Raw genomic sequence first — 12,829 nt, 5'->3', positions numbered from 1 at the left:
AGTGGGAAAATTATTTTGAAATTGACTTGTCATACTAGTTTATCAGCACTGATTTGAATATATGATATTTTGAAGTTTGTCACCAAGCAGGACTTTAAATCAGACTTAATTCTGTAATTATCACTGTAACATGTTATTCTATTTGAAGTATAGTAGCAAAAAATTTGAGAGTTCCACCCCTCAATTCTGGGGAGAAAATCTCTATTAATGTAGTTGGCCTCTACTGGGGAAAATATGTAAGAACTACATGTGCAGAATTATACTTTGGGTAGAAAAGCAGCAAGAAAACTTTTAAATCACTGTTAAATTGTTATTTTAATAAAACAGATTGAGATTTTTATGGTAATGCTGAAATACTTTTGAGCAGTTAAATAACTGGACAACCACATGCAAAAAAATGAAATTGGACTACTATCTTAACACTATACATAAAAAAATAACTCAAAATAAATTAAAGACTTGAATGTAAGACCTAAAACCTTAAACTCCTGGAAGAAAACATAGGCAGTAAGGTTCTCAACACCAGTCTTGGTGATGATTTTTTTAATCTGACACCAAAGCACAGGCAACAAAAGCAAAAATGGCTGTCCAGTTTTCCCAGCACGATTTACTGAAAAGACTCCATTATTTCTGGGCTTTCCCTTCTGTTCCATTTATCTGGGTCTGTTTTTATGCCAGTGCCAATACTGTTTTGATTACTTTTGCTTTGTAATATAATTTGAAAATGATGCCTTCAGTCTTGTTCTTCTTTCTCAAGATTGCTGTGGTTATTCAGGAAATCTTGGGGTTCCATACACGTTTAGGATTTTTGTTCTAGTTCTGTGAAGAATGCCATTGGAATTTTTATAGGGATTTCATTGAATCTCTAGATTGCTTTGGGTGAAATGGACACTTCACCAATCCTTCTGTGCATGATCATGGAATTTCTTTCCATTTATTTGTGTCTTTATTTTCTTCAATCAATTAAAGAAGACAGAAAAGTATATATTTAAATGTACATTTATAAGTAATTACAAATTAAATACCTGTTTAACTACCATCCAAATCAAGAAGTCAGTGTCAGTATCACAGAAATGTCCTTGAGAGCTTCCTGCTTAACTTCTTCCTTCCGTAAAGGTAACTACTATTTTGATTTTTATGCTAATAACTTTCTTGCTTTTCCTTATACTTCTATTATCTAAATTACCAGTAAGTGTGTACCTCAGAAGTATAGTTTAGTTTTTCATATTATATTAGTGTCACAAAATGGGATCATGCTATATATATTCTTTTGTGGCTTTGTGTGATTCTTCATATAGCCTTATGATTTTAAGATTCATATGCTGTTGCATTTAGCTCTTCATGGTCATAAGTGAAGTATGCCATTTTTATGAATTCATCCTTAGGACAGCAAGGACGTTAGGAGATTAGAGAGACATGCATACAGAGAGATTAAAAAATTATAAAGAATTTCTTCCATCTTTTTCAAAATTTTGGTTAGTCCCAACCCTGTATTAGGTAAGAAGGACCCTGTACCTTGTGGTTATTTGTTCTTAAGGTTCAAAATGCAGACCAAAAGAAGAGGAATAAGCCTACTATATGCTAAGGTTAATGTTCAAAATTTTTCATTTGAGCTCTCCAAGCAGCATATCCACTTATTGAGCAAATATTTATTGGGATCCACCATATGCCAGATACATGCCATAGATATAGCAGTGACCTCTGTCTTCACAAAGTTGATTGTCTAGTAAACATAAAGACAATAGAGAAATGGGGCGCCTGGGTGGCACAGTGGTTAAGCCTCTGCCTTCGGCTCAGGGTGTGATCCCAGCGTTCTGGGATCGAGCCCCACATCAGGCTCCTCCGCTATGAGCCTGCTTCTTCCTCTCCCACTCCCCCTGCTTGTGTTCCCTCTCTCGCTGGCTGTCTCTATCTCTGTCGAATAAATAAATAAAATCTTTAAAAAAAAAAAGACAATAGAGAAATAATAATTATAAGTATAATGATAATGGAGAAGGTGACAGGAAACACAGGATGAGACCATATAGAATTGGGGAAGACTTCATGACAGAAGAAGTACCCATGCTGATACCTGCATGATGACTAAGAGTAAGACTGAGTTAGGGGAGGGAAGGGAATTGGGGGAATGAATGTCCAGCGTGTACAAAACCTGGAGATTAGACAGTATGAAGCTTTTTGAACAAACTGAAAATAATTCAGTATGGCTAGAGTGTAGACTGAGAGGCAGAGAGTTCTATGAGATAAGAGGGAAACAGAGGTCCAGATCATGCATTTGGACCGTTGTCTAGGTAAGACCAGTGAGGAACAACTGAAAGATTTTAAGAATATGTGTTGTATGATTTGGTTTTATATAAAAAAGAGACTGCTAGGGGTGCCTGAATGGCTCAGTTGGTTAAACAGCTGATTCTTGATCTTGGCTCAGGTCATGATCTCAGGGTTGTGAGATCGAGCTCTGCGTTGGGCTCCATGCTTGGTGTGGAGCGTGCATGAGATTCTCTCTCTCCCTTTCCATCTGCCCTTCCCCCCCCCAGACACGCACACTGTGTTTGCATGCTCATTCTCTCTCTCTCTCTCTCTCTCTCTAAAAAAAAGAAAAAAGTACTCTTTTTTTTTAGAGAGAGACTGCAATGTGGAGAGACTAGAAAAGTGGAGTATATGGCTATAGACAGAGAGACTACTTTTTGAGGTTGTTTCTGTTATCAGAATGAGAAGTAATGATAAAACTAGATTGGTAGCAATAGAGATGGAGAGTAGTGGGCCAGATTGGAAACCTGTCTAGGAGGTGGAACCAGCAGGATTCAGATTGAATTAGGGAGTGAGAAGATGTTAAGTATGTCATCAGGTTTCTGGATTGAGTAGCTAATGTGGATGGTAATGAGATTTTTAAAACATTAGAAGAAAACAAGGCTTTAATAAGAAAACATGATAAATTTAGCCTTATTTGAAGTTTCTGTGTAATAGGGAAATAGAAAAATTGACTATATAAGGTTCTAAATCTCAAGAGAAATTTTGGACATAAGATAGACCTATGGCATAAGGGATATTATTTCTTTTTTACAAATAAGTACTTTTAGTCCTGTGGCTCAATTCTGTTAGGGATTTTATAGGCTTTTATTGACTGACTTAATAACCTTAAAATTCATGGGATTATTTCAGTGATAACATGCATAATTACTTCCAAATAGTCCACATAACTACATAAACTTTGGTATTATCCCGATTTTTTAGCTTTTGTTCTTTAAAAAAAAAAATCCTTTAAAATGCATGATAATATTAGACAAATTAGCTCTTATTCTGTAGGAAGCTTGATACAGGTCAGTTGGGAAAAAGCTGACAGAACCATTTCTGGAAGCAGGTGAACTGAAGGCAGATTTCCTTTTCCCCAGTAATATTCTGACTCCATGTGTACATCAAAATGGATACCACCTAACCAGGGCATTCCTGGGACTGGGGCTGCTGCCCTGGCAGCCTCAGCCTACCCCTATTTGCACAATGACATGGATATTGAAACTAGAGTGGGCAGGTGCCACCAGGTGGTGCTAAACTGCAGCCCAGATCCAAACGGGATTTGAATTGCAGAGACCCCTAAGCCAGCTAGTTGCATAGGCTCACCTTTGTCATTTTATTAACCTCACAGTCATCCAACACTGTATTTATTCTATGTGGCTGAAACTTTTTGAATCACATTTTCTTCATTATGGCAAGATTTAACTGTATTTAGAGCTTATATCTCATTCGTCTTTTACAAAGTAAAAATAAACTATGAATTATTTCTTTTGAAATTTCACAGTATGAGTTACACAGATGAAGTATTTACACTTGCATATTTGTACTTAGTCTCCTTACCTCTCCCCAATCAACATTTTTAGAAGAAAATTAAATGATGATATTAGAGAAATATGTTATGCCTTTGGTTGGCTTTCTATACACTGGAGGGATATTAAGAGAGTGCCTTTTATTTTCTCCTCTTCAATGTGGAAAAGAAAGATGGAACTCCTGCTGTCTGATCTTGGCATCTGCCCCTGTAATCATTCCAGTAGTTTGTGAAGTTAAGGGGTTGAGAGGTAAGGGAAGAGAGTGGAAGAGATAAAGACTTAAGAAAAGGCACAGATAAGCAAAGAAAGAACTTGGGTATTTGGGTACATCAAAAATACTGTAGTTGGGATTATAACATGTAGGTATGCTTTTGCTCAGTCTGTGAATTAACGTTTCTTATCTTCTTCTGTACTTTATATTTGCTTTAAAATCCAATTTGGAGCTGTGTGAAATAATGAGTGAAATTAATTCTAGTGGTGAGTTTTGTTATATAAATAATTTCTTGCTTAGTGGGTATTTTGTGACTGAAATGTACAGACCATCTTACATATTTGGAAGAAGAGCATTATACCCTGAACAGGGAGTATATTATGAAAGAGATTTGGATCAAAAGACTAAACTTAAATTCTGCCTCGGCCACTAAACTAGCTGAGTGAATGTATCACTTAATATCCCTGAAGTTTGAGTTCCTCTTTTATAAAATGAGCCAATAATACTATGTCACAAGGTGTTCTGTAAGGTCTAAATGAGATCATGGATGTGAAAAGTACATTATAAATTTTTAAGCTCTGTAAAAATGGTAGTTCTTTTAATACCTTTTATCTGTATGCAGTATTTTAAAATTTTTTCTTTTATCAGTTTGTTGTCAGTGTCAGTAAAGTGAGGATTCTATAAAAGTCAACTGAGGGGTTCCTAGCTGGCTCAGTCAGAAGAGTGTGCACTGCAGTGCTTGATCTTGGGGTCGTGAGTTCGAGCCCCACATTGGGTATAGAGATTACTTAAATAAATAAAACGTGAAAAAAAAGTCAACTGATAACATTATGAAATTGTTTATCATTAAAAGGCACTACTACAAAATATGTAATTATTAAGTATTGATCTCTGTAGCATCGAACCATTTTTCTTAAATGACACGATTAGACATCAAGGATCTGAATGTCATTTGTTTCAATCTAAATTTGTACATAAAATGCTAACTTATTTGTTCCTAATTAATACTATGAGATAATAAAGAGGAGATAAATTCAGCTGATTAAGTTTTGTCAGAAAATAAAATTATTTTTACCTGCAGTAGTCTTATTATTGTGAACCCAGAAAGAACCATTCTCATAGTGATACTGTAGAAAGGAGAAGAATGAGTTTGTTAGAGGTATTTTATTATGCTTTTGAAAATGACAAGGCAGTAGGGAAAAGGAGATCAAAAATACACTTTTATTGCTTTAATGATTTTATTTTCCCACCATGTCAATAAAAACCATCTTGATCAGTATTTGTCATCTTCCCAAACTACTCAGGAAGAAACCGTAATGACATAAACTTGAAATTTGTATAGAATCTTGGAGTGATATTAAACACTCTTCAATCTAAGTTTATTTACGAAGGTTAGTTTACTATACATAATGCTTTAGAATAGATGAATGGACTAGTGTACGGAGGCTCCGTTCATCATTTTAATAGTATACGTCCTCAGTGCTTAAACAGACTTTTTTCGCTCATATCTGATTAGGTATCTGTATAATTTTTTCAGTTATTATATGGAAAAACTTGAGAATATTCAACTTTATCTTTTCAGTTCGATTATTTTGAAAGTATATGGCTTTACAGATAACTCTTTCAATATATTAACTTACCAAATAATTGTTAATGAAATTTTATTGTTAGCTATATTTTATTATTAGCTATATTCTTTACACCTATAGGTGATTACCATATGTGTTCACTGCTTAATTAATAATATTTAATTATTTCAAGGTGTATATGGTGTTCCAGATATGAGGTGAGGTGAGCTTAGGTCATGCAGGAACTTAAATTTAACTACTGTATAGCTTATGGGGTGGTGAGGGAGGCAGTCACATTCATGACAGGGTCAGATTTTAAAAGGCCCTGAAGTCGGTGGGGAATTCTTGGAAAGTTTTACAGTAAAAGATTAACATGATATATTCATTTTTTTGTAACTGGTTGCAATGTGGAAAGGATTAGAATTGAAGAGGGCCTGGAGGCAGGGAGATTGGTTAGGAGACTATTGCAAAGTTTAAGTGAAAATGAGAACTGGAAGGAAAGAATAAAAGCTGATTTTAAATAATATTTAGGTGAAAGAATTGGGATGACCTGATGGTGGACAGAAAATGAATGTCAGAAATTACTCCCGCTTGTCTATTTTATTGGTCTCAGAGAGATGGGTGATCGGGCAAGGCCATTAACCCAAGGTTGCAGACGAGACTTAGAAAGGAAGATAACTATTAATTCCTGATCTTTTACAGATATAGCAGCTCTGACCAAGCCTAAAAGTACTTGGTAAGATGACATTTAATACCAGAAATTTTTCTCTACTGCACCCCAGATGTCACTCCCCTTAGCCTTAGGGTACCAGAAGGGCATTAAGCTGCTGAAGTCCCTCCAGCAGTCTTCTCTGTTTATCTAGGATACTCTTATATATATTGTCTTTTTCTTTTTATATAATAAAAAATCTTGGGAAGCACTACCCTAATTACCATTCTCTAAACGAATACCTTCATAATTTTTAATGTAGACTTTCATATTTAGATAACATACTAACAATAGCTACTATTTATTGAGTGCCTATTATGCATCAAGTGTTGTACTCAACACTCTACATACATTGTAGAGAGAATTAAATGGGACATTTTATGAGGTGGTAGGTATTAGTATCTCTGACTTATGAATGAGGAAGCAGACACAGAGGGTGTGATTTGCCTATGATTATAAACTTTTTAAATGATGAAACTAAATACATCTGAATCTGGGGGCACCAGGGTGGCTTAGTCGGTTAAGCATCTGCCTTCGGCTCAGGTCATGATCCCAGGGTCCTGGGATCAAGCCCTACATCGGGCTCCCTGCTCAGCGGAGAGCCTGCTTCTGCCTCTCTCTCTCTCTCTCTCTCTCTGCAGCTTCCCCTGCTTGTGGTCTCTCTATCAAATAAATAAATAAGATCTTTTTAAAAAATATATATATATATCCAATTCTACAATGCAATTCAGATTCCTGTGTTATTGGTCAAGGCTATGAAAATTGATAAAAGATTTCTTATCAGAACTGTAATTTTGGTGGTAACTTATTTGGGAAAGAAGTATGTTTTTTTTTTTTAAGATTTATTTATGCTAGAGAGAGAGAGCACACACTACCCTCATTTTTTAAAACCTATTACTAAGCTTTTGCCTCCCCGTACCACTCCAACAAAGCTATTCTTATCAGACCCCCAGAGATCTTCATGTTGCTGAAAATCTAGTGGTCATGTTCTCCGTGCCTATCTTACTTGATCTGTCAGCAATATTTAATACAGCTGACCACTGCATACTCCTGGAAACGCATATCTGTAACTGACGTTCAGGATACTACACTTTGACTTTTCCCCTTTCTTACTGGCTGCCCCTACTCCTTTTATTGGTCCTCCTCCTCTCCTTGTCATCAGCCTTCATCAGCTGCCTTCATGGCATTTCTATTTGGTTATCTAGTAAGCATCTTATATTTAATATGTGCAGAAGCACACTTCTGTTCCTCCAACCGTGCTCCACCCTCAGTCCAACCCAGATCAGCTACAGATAACTCTTTTCTACTTGCTCAGACGAAAAACCTTGAAGTCATAAACCTCTTTTTTTCACATTCCATATTCTGTTCATCAGCAGATGCTTTTGGTTGGGTCTTCAAAACTTAGAATTCTCTTACCATCTCACAGACACCACCTTGGTCCAAGCTACCATTATCTCTCTTTTTTTTTTTTCTTACCATTATCTCTTGTCTGAATTTCAAGAGTCTCTTAAGTGGTGCCCCCACTTCCTTCCTCGCCCTCACAGGTCTACTGTCAGTCATTCCTCTGCTCAACTGAAAAGGCTTTCATCCAACTCAACACAAGGTTAAGTGACTATAATGCCCTGTGATGGCTACGCAGGCATGACATAATGCCTACATGATCTGCACCCAGTTGTCCCATCCTCATTTTACTACACTGTTCTAGCCCCTCATTTGGTCACACTGCCTCTTGTTCCCTTAACTGGTATGCATGCTCCTCAGATCCTTTGTATTTATCATTTCCACTGCTTAACCCCCTACTCCTAGATACCTTAGAGCCTTGTTTCCCTACTCTCTCCATGTCTTCAGATATCACCTGCTTTCTGATTGATGTCTTTCCTGACCACCCTATTTAAAATCGTAAAATTGCCATGCTTGCTGCCCATTAGCCCCTTCTTTACTTTATTCTTCTCCAGAGCACTTAGCACCAACTAACATACTTTGGTTTCTTTCATACTGGAATGTAATCTCCACATAAGTAGAGATTTCATCTGTTTTTCAGTGCTGGATTCCCAGGTACCAGTACCTGGTACATAGTAAGTGCTCAATAAATATTTGTTGAATGAAAAAATTAGTTGGAACTGCTTTTGAGAAATCAGGTAACTGTTGGTTTAGATGAAAACCTATACAAAGATTTATAATGAGATGGATTAAATAGAGTACTCACTCAGTTAACCATCTACCAGATTCACCCAGTTTCAAACTGAAGTTGCTGGAGGCGAGGGGTGGAGGGATGAGATAACTGGGTGATGGACATTAAGGAGGGCATGTGATGTAATGAGAACTGGGTGTTATATAAGACTGATGAATCACAGTCCTATACCTCTAAAAGCAATAATACATTATATGTTAATTAATTGAATTAATATAAAAAATAAATTTTAAAAAGGTTCACCCAGTTTTATTTTAATTATATTACATTGTGTTTTGTCAGCTACTTTTTAAACCTCAACATGTGAATAGATTTTAAATAAGTTTTTGCATTTTGATGCATAACTGGTTTTAAACCATGTGGTTTGGTTAGATATCTACTCTGGGATAAAGTTTTCACATCTATAAAATGAAAAAAAAATAATCTGCTTGAGCACCAACTATTAAATAAAAGGATAGGAAAATAATAGTATGTTCAGTCAACAGTAATCTCAAAAAGTTTCTCCTCTGAAAATGCATAGCTTCTCCCAAGAAATTGTGTTACATAAAATTTCCACTTTGCCTTTTTTGTTATGTCCTATTCATTCATTTTCAACAACTGTGTTAATTAAAGGAACTATTATTGGTTATTTGATTATAAACAGCAGATAATCCACTTGCAACCCTTCTTGTTATTGCATCTTAAAAACAAAGGCATCAGATATGGAAATGAGCAGTTTTATGTGTTGTCCAGGAAAATAATCTAGAGGTAGAAGTGATTAATTCAAACACTTTCCCTATAAATAAGCTTGTCATATTAACAGCCTGTTTCAGTCCCTTTTTGTTCAGCTGGGAAAAATGTATACACTTTTATTAACCAAAAATATTTTTACATGGAGGCAGAAGGAGGGTGGGTTGCTTAGTTGTGCCTGCTGAGCTCTTCTGACAACCATGGTTTTTCACTATTTATTCTTGGTAAATTTCAAGTTTTGAGTTGTTAGTGATGTTTATTCAGGCTAAGCATGCCCTTGACATTCCCAAACTCTGATTTGTTCCTATTAGAACTTCAGAGGTTCCCAAGGTTTTTCTTATTCCTCCAACATTTTTCTTGCCACTTTTCAGGTATAAATTTAGATTTGGCTATTGGTACCATGAAATTTATCTTCTGGTTGTAGGAAGATACATTCCATGTACAGAAATCTATTGTTATGTTTTGTACTGAGGTTTCAGGTTTTGGTTATAAGATACTTTTGGCTAAACTTTATATACATGAAGTCATCTCAGCACAGATACATTAGTTTGCATATGAAACACATCTATTTTATTACAATATTAAAATCCTTTTATTTAGAGAAATAAAACTTAAGTTTCTTGTTTGAATGTTATCATTTAAATGACATTATCTCCCAGTTGTTTGTCCCTTTAAGTCCTGGTTTATGCCTATTTCTCTAGCATGATTATTAATAACACCCTCTGTCACTCATAAAAATGCCTCAAGTTGAAAAATACGTTACTGGATGCGAATTATAATATATACTGGGTCACTTTACTTTTGCATCTTTGCTCTCTACCTCCCATGCACAAATACAGGAGGATAGGAGAAAGAAGTATGTGTATATGGGGGATGGAGTTTGTAGGAAACAACATGAAAGAATCATGAAAAACAGTTTTGAAATAAAATGTTAACTTTTTAAAGATTTTATTTATTTGAGAGAGAGAGAGAAAGCATGAGCGGGGGGAGGAGCAGAGGGAGAGGGACAGGCCGACTCAGTGCAGAGCCCAACACAGGGCTCGATCTCACGACCCTGAGATCAAGACCTGAGCCAAAAGTCAAGAGTCAGGCGTTTGACTGAGCCACCCAGGCACCCCTCAAATGTTAGCTTTTTAAAAGCATTTTTAAGGATGAAATATTTTAATTTTATATTTAAAACATTTGTTATAATGCTGACCAGTTGGCCAACTTCCAACATCATTCTCTATTATTATAATTATATTCGATTATATGTTCAATTTGGGACTTTTAAAACATTAGCTTCATTAGCTTGTACATGCTGCGGATAGTCTATCAATTTTTCGAGTTTGTTCTTTTGAAGAACATTAGAATTCCTGCTCTTTCATAATTGTATGTTGCTACATTCTCTAATGCATTTAACATTTAAAAATGGATAATTTATTAGTTATATGGCAGTTAGGGTTTTATCTGTGGCCGGAATATAATCCATCTGGTGTTTTATCAAACTAGTCTAAGTTTGAAGGAGCATGGACTATAAAAACAATTTTACGTATAATATAATCACAATTCCGTCAAGGCTTATTTTCGATTTAACATTTGTGCTATGAGCTTCCACCCTTTCCTACATGACAGAAACCTGATTGGGTGACAGGCTTAGGGAGGGTTCATCAGATTAAAACAGCCCACCAACAAGCCCATAAAAACCCCTAGACTTAGATACTCCGACGGCCACCCCCTCGGGTCGCCTCGCTCCTTGGGAGGTTTGTACTACCACTTTGCGCTCAATAAACCTTGCTTTGCTGCCCACCACTCTGTCTGGTCCACCTCTCCATTCTTTGAAGCGGCATGACCAAGAACCACAGGCACTGATGGAGGAAAAAATCCTGCCACGAGATGACTGCAACAAGTTTTCTCCAGGAGAAAACTGTGAAACAAAAGGAATCTAAGAAAGGCAGCATAGTTTGATGAGGAGCATGGACTCCAGAACCAGACAGTTCGGGCACATACCTTACTTACCTGTGACCTTAGATAGATACTTAACTTCTCTGTGTTTCGGTCTTCTCCTTTGTAAAACGGAGATAATGATGCAACCTGTTCTGTGGGGTTGTTGTGAAGATTAAATGAATTATTATGCAAAATGCTTAAAATAGTTCCTAGCACGTGGCAAGCACTTTATATGTTTGTTATTACCGTTACTGTCAGTGGAATACATTCAGTTTATCTCAGACTTAATTTGAAACCTTAAAGGTCAATTGATAATATTAAAGGAAGTATCTCTATCTTTATGTTAAAAGGAATTGTGCGGCTTCTTGTATGCAGGTTGTGGGTGGAGATGTGGAAGGTATGGTAACTGATAAGGAGATTAGGTTCCACCAGCAGACATCTGTGAGAGGACCTGTTGATGGAAGCCTTAATTTCTAGCACTTTCTCCGATTCATTTCAGTTTTCTTTTTTTGAATTGCCTTTACTTATTTGTCCTTCAAGGTCCAACTTACATATCTTCCCTTCATTCACTCATCTCTCTTCCTCCATTTAAAAATAATCAACTCCTCTTCTTTGTGGCCTTGGAATTTTGTTTATGCCTTAATATAGCACTAATTATAGTTAGCTGGATGATATAGAGTGTAGCATCTTTTTTTTTTTTTTTTTTAAAGATTTTATTTATTTATGTGACAGAGAGACAGCCAGCGAGAGAGGGAACAGAGCAGGCGAGTGAGAGAGGAAGAAGCAGGCTCCCAGCAGAGGAGCCCGATGTGGGACTCGATCCCGGAACGCCGGGATCACGCCCTGAGCCGAAGGCAGACGCTTTAACGACTGCGCTACCCAGGCGCCCCTAGAGTGTAGCATCTTGAATGCACTAGGACCTTCTAATCATACCTCCGCTCACAAGCCCTATTGTTAGTTTATTCTGGGTTTCATTTCCTTCTGTGACTTGCTTTTATTTCTAATGCCCATTATTGCCAGAAAGGAAATATAGTTAGGGACTGAAGCTTCTGTACCTACTAACTAAGCGTTGATTAATAGTACTGTAATTGCAATCTACTTGGAATTTTGCTATTGAAATAACTTATAGGATAATGAAGCTATCTTTGAGAAAATGAAAATTGCAACCAATTTGTGACAATTTACTGACTGAAATATATAATCTACAAATGAAAAATATATAAACGTTTCATATGCTTAAAGATTTTAATTCTATCTATAAAACTAAATTTTCATGTTTCAGTTAGTTTAATGATAGAATATTTTTGGAAGGTCATTGCAATCAGGATGATGTCAGAAAATAATGACACGACATTTTGTGATATCTATTTTAAAATGCACTTCCACTTAGATAATAGTATACAAAAGCTATTTTCTTTTTAATAAGTTATCTGTACTACAGTTTCTTTAAATTATTTTATTTCTGCCTGATAAACCATTTGATGAATCTCCACTGGTTGATATGTTTTAAATTTTAGCTTTGTGGTTAGCATCAGTGTAAAAGATGACATTTCATACTGGCACAGCAAGTAAGCATTCCTATCCAATAGTTGTTATATAGATTTATTCAAACGATGTGGGTTTTCATGACTTTCCACTGACATTCTCCATGAATAATAAGCACAAAATTCTAATACCCAA

At 36.1% G+C, this 12,829-nt stretch overlaps 1 protein-coding gene across 3 annotated transcripts in view; it reads left to right on the top strand.

Moving 5' to 3' along the window:
- Positions 1 to 12,829, top strand: part of PIBF1 (progesterone immunomodulatory binding factor 1) — a 198,328-nt gene that overhangs the window by 47,686 nt on the left and 137,813 nt on the right. The gene's annotated exons all lie outside the window — the stretch shown is intronic.

This window comes from Ursus arctos, unplaced genomic scaffold (genome assembly GCF_023065955.2).
Source record: "Ursus arctos isolate Adak ecotype North America unplaced genomic scaffold, UrsArc2.0 scaffold_10, whole genome shotgun sequence".
Lineage (NCBI taxonomy): Eukaryota > Metazoa > Chordata > Mammalia > Carnivora > Ursidae > Ursus > Ursus arctos.
The sequence above is the reverse complement of the archived record's forward strand: the minus strand, read 5'-3'. Positions and strand labels throughout refer to the sequence as shown.